The 5,109-nt window shown below is 41.6% G+C and overlaps 1 long non-coding RNA gene across 1 annotated transcript; it reads left to right on the plus strand.

Moving 5' to 3' along the window:
- The first annotated feature begins 980 nt into the window (after positions 1–980).
- On the plus strand, positions 981–1,811 carry LOC127604354 (uncharacterized). Its single transcript, XR_007963288.1, has 3 exons — positions 981–1,323; positions 1,486–1,606; positions 1,712–1,811. It is a non-coding gene; the product is annotated as an uncharacterized LOC127604354 (long non-coding RNA).
- Positions 1,812–5,109: the final 3,298 nt, after the last annotated feature.

Consider the following 5,109-nt stretch of genomic DNA (forward strand, 5'->3'; position numbering starts at 1 on the left):
CAGAAGTGACTCGGTTCGGCACACGCAATTATTTATCGTTCACAAACTGAAGCAGGGCAGCCCGGTGGACCATTGGTGAGCAGAGATCGTGGGTTCGATCCTGACTCCGGCCTTCCACATTCATAAAACATGCATGGCAGGCTGATTGAACACTCTGAAATGTTCCGAGGTGTGAGTGTGAGCGCGGATGGTCATTCGTCTCTGTGTGCCCTGCAACTGGCTGGCAACGGTTCAGTCAGGGTGTCCCCCGCCGAAAGACAGCTGGGATAGGCTCCAGCACCCTGCGCGACCCGAGTGAGGATAAAGCCATTCGGAAGATGCATGAATGAATGAAAGGTTCGATCAGTAAACCTGTTAATTTTTTTCAATAAACTTTATTTAAATATAAAGAATAAAACAGGTAAATATTAAAATATAGAAATCGTATACAAAATCACAAAACGCACCAGGGATGTTAGTTCCAACAAGTATAAACATCAAATGAAATACAGAATTTATTTAAAGAATTTTGCAAAAAAAAAAAAAAAGGAATGACGTTTTTGAAAGTAAAGTTGCGGACTTAATCGGACATCGCAACTTAAACAACTCTGACTTTAATCTCAGAATTCTGACTTTGTGACGTTCGTGGAGCTATGAATTGTGGGGGGACCGTCAGCGTGTAGCGTGACTTGAAAGAACGGACATCATGTCGTCACCCAGCGACTTTTTGCGTGGCCGAGGAGTGTCGGAGGACATCCTTTCGCTTTTGGAGGAGCAGAGGGTGAGTAAACAGTGCGTCGTGTTTGTTTCATTTGGTAGTGATGGGTCCAGCGACACTGATGCATTGACACATGCGCCGGGCTCACAGAGCAAACCACGTGTCGATGCATGTGCTGGCTCATTACGTCACGTGATTGACACGTGAACTGCGTTGACACAGTCCAGGCTGCTAATTGACACATCGACTGTGTTGACACAGTCCAGGCTGCTAATTGACACATCGGCTGCGTTGACACAGTCCAGGCTGCTAATTGACACGTGAACTGCACCGGTGCAGTTTAGACTGCATCGGCTGCTTGGCACAGTACAGGAGGCTGCGCCACTTAGTCCAGGGGGCGTCGACTCAGTGCAGAGGGCGTTGACGCAGCAAAAGCCCGCCGCACAGTGTTTATAAGGAAGTCGTTTGGCGACACAAAGCCACCTGCCGAAACAAGCCAGACCTCACTCACGCTCGCTTGTCGAAGTTCGTGTCAGTGCAGACTTCGTGTTCGTGCCTTGCCGATTATGGAGCAGAGACGCAAATCATCCGCCGTGTGGGACCATTTTGATGTCCTGGAGAATAAGGTATTATTTATTTATTTATTCAAATCGCCTTCTGTGGCCGAGAGCCTCTCGGCGAGAGGCACTCGCCGAGTGCCTCTCAGATTATTGACATGTGTTGTACCTTCTAATCCGAATACATTTCAAGGTAACTCTTAGTTACTTCTTATTCACATTTCATTACAGGTGAAATGTCGAATTTGCCAAGTCGAATTGTCATACACCAACAGAAGCACCTCCACTATGCTGAGGCATTATCGGGCCAAGCATGAGAATGAAGTTCGCGATACACCCAGTATTACGCCAGGTATACAAACGTTCACTCATCTTTTCACGGTTGCTATGTTGATGATTTAATTGACAATCAGTAATTATTATTGGTTGACTCTCCCCTCCATGTTTGACAATCAAGGTTCCAGGAAGCAGCTGTACTGGAAGGACCAACACACTTCTTTCCCAAACCTCTCCCACCTCGCAAAGGAGTTCCTTTGTACGCCAGCCTCATCCGTCCCTTGTGAGCGTGTGTTCTCCACAGCAGGAGAAATCGCTTGTAAAAGACACAACAGGCTGAAGTTTAAAACATTGGAGCATCTTATTTTTCTCAATAAAAATTTGTGAAATAAAAGCCCACAAGCATCCTCATTCAAATGATCTTCACATTATTTGAACACATTGAATGTTGCAAAATGAATGCATGGATGTGAATGATATTGTATACACTTCATCAAATCGATGAATGACCTTATGAAAATGTTTTGGAACAGTTGTAGATGCAAAACTGTGCTGGCAGCTACATAATAGATAATAAAAGAAAAATATCCCAAACCATGGGGATCCTCCCAAAAACTAAGGATTTGCTGAATAAGAGATCCTTGTACACCTTATACTTTTATTACTTCCATATTTGACCTATTGTGTGGGAATATGGGGAAATGCCAGTAAAACACCGTTTTAAAACTACAATACAAAGCAATCGGAACAATCACTGGCTCCAAATGGACGGAACCCACAAATCCACTGTTTATCAAATTAAACAATGAAATCTCATGACCTGAATGACTTCAAAATCGCCCAATTAATGTACAAAGCACACAATAATAACCTTTGCCAAAAGATCCAGAAGCTTTTTAAAATTCGAGAAAGTTGTCATAATTTAGGGGGTACTAATCTATACAAAAAATTCCAAAACACGAACGAACATCACACAAAGGAGTGTATGTGTAATAGGTGTAAATCTGTGGAATGATTCTGAAACGGACCAGTAAAATGAGGAACTCTCTTGCTGAGATTAAAAATGAATTCGAGAGTAGTACAAGACAACTACACAAATCAGAATTAAGCTGATAAATTCGATACACTCATGAAATATAGCAATACATCAGAAATACATTGATGAGATTATTTAATATATTAATGAAATGTAGCATCCATTATGAATATGAGAAAATCGACATATACATGTGCTCTAAAGAGTATGTACTCTATATACAAACCTAATGTTGTAAAAATGTATTAGTACTGCATACATAATGGTAAAAGCATTTGTTGATATTTAGACTTTCTTTCCTATTTAGAACAATGATCAATTCATATATAAGAAGGGGTAGGACTCGGGGTAGGTTTTTTGCTTCTTTCTACTCCTTTGAACACATATTTGTGATGATTACTATTTTCTTTTCCTTTTTTTATATCTTACCTTCACCTTTTGCCAATTTATTACCGAATTGTATATTTTATATGTTCAATATACAAAACAATTAGTCAGTTCAGTCTGTTAAGTGGGTTGGCTGCAGGGATCTTGTAGGTCCAGCAGGTGGCAGTGGTCAGTGACACAGTATCAGCACAGTATCAACACAGTGTGTCAGTGTGTCGACACGCCTCATGAGGCCTCATGGACCCATCACTATCATTTGGAGTTAACGTGCTCCATGAAGCTTGTAGCTCCGTTGCTAGTCCGAATGTCATGAATGGATGCACCCAGTTTACATTCGTGAATAAGTAGAACGTAACCAATTTAAATGGGTACGTTCCTGTGACGCCACACAACGTTGTTAAAAACAACACCACTCTCGACATCGAACCCCTTTGTTTGGATGGCAGTGGCCGTCTGGAGCATCGTTGCAGCCTAATTGCCGTGAACTGAACACACCTGTGGTCGTGTCGTAGCAAGTACTGTAGTGACGTGCCGCAATTCAAGGCTGCATCATTTGAAGTATGTGCACATGCACGCATGAATGAAGTCAACAGTTGATGAATTGCTGTCTGAATAGGGACTTTATTATCATAGTTGCATATTCTAATACAAATAGGTTATAGAGTAATTTTCAAGCATAAATGTATCTTTGTACATTCTTAACGGTTTTCAACATTGAAGAGTTGCAACATGTTTGCCTGTGTATTTGGTTTACAATTGTAGAGATTAGTATTACATTTGTGCTTCATACTTTAAAATTAAGCGAAAAATTACGTGAAAAAATGAAAATCAGGAAAGAAAGCGGGAAAGAAGACACTTCCTTAAAGACACAACAAGTAAGACAGACGAAGAGGCAGAAAACAACGAGAAATGTTGCAATTGGATGGATACACAATGATGGAAAAATAACCAAACGGGGGAGGGAGAAGCAGGGAGGGGGTACCAGAAAATTTCAAATGTCCACAGAAGCTGGGTTGAAAGAAATTCTCAAGGAAGGAAATTATTTTTCCCCGATGGAATTTCTCCTAAAGGATCTGAATTGGACTTTCAGTTTGAGGTGTGGGATTTCAAACAAAACGTCCTAACTGATGAAACCTGCCAATCCATCGGCAATATGTATGAGGCTGCAAAACTCACGTTGTTGCGCTTTTACATTGCAACAAGGCCAAAGGACGACCACCATGATGGCAGCACAGCGTCCAAAGAAGTATTGGTTGTGTCACACGCTGCCAGTGACTACAACTCTGAAATTGAAGAGGTCTCTGTCGATTCAAATGAAATGTACACGGCATTCGACGTTTCTGTTGATTCAGAAATTACTTTTGGCCCCACATACAACACGGAAGGAGATACAGACATCACACTTATCTATGATGGTCCACCAGATCCACAAGATGTGATGACAATAACTGTCCACTACACTGACACATTGAATGATATGATCATAGCATTCTCTGAAAATGCAATCTTAAACAAATCACTCAATGTGAAACGCATACTCCCAGATAATACAGAAGAAGCAGGTGTTGGATCTGGAGTACTGAGGGATGTTCTCAGCTGCTTCTGGCAGGAATTCTATGACCGATGCACCCTTGGTACATCAATTAAAGTACCATTCATTCGCCATGATTTTCCTGCAGAAAAGTGGAAAGCAGTTGGGAGAATTCTTTTAAAGGGATACCAAGATTGTTGCTACTTCCCAAACAAACTTGCATTTCCTTTCCTCGAGCAGGTGCTTTTCAACTGTGTCTATAGTGATCTAAAAACCCATTTTCTGCAGTTTGTGAGCAGCCAAGAATGTGAAGTTTTGATGGAAGCAATGAAGGACTTTTCAGAAGTGGACCTAGATGATCTTGCGGAAGTTCTTGACAGCTACGGGTGTAGAAAAAGAATCTCTGCTGAAACCTTTCCCACAATACTGCAGGAAATAGCACACAAAGAGCTTATCCAAAACCCCATGTTTGTGATTGACTGCTGGAGGGAGGTTACTCTTCACCGTGTTTCCATCAGTCTTGAAGCACTGAACAAGTTGTGCTCGGACTTGCAACCTACCTCAAAAAAAGTCTGCCAACTGCTGAAATTTGCAACTGATTTAACCCCAAAGCAGAAGGAAGTGA

This window comes from Hippocampus zosterae, chromosome 7 (assembly GCF_025434085.1).
Source record: "Hippocampus zosterae strain Florida chromosome 7, ASM2543408v3, whole genome shotgun sequence".
Classification (NCBI taxonomy): Eukaryota; Metazoa; Chordata; class Actinopteri; order Syngnathiformes; family Syngnathidae; genus Hippocampus; species Hippocampus zosterae.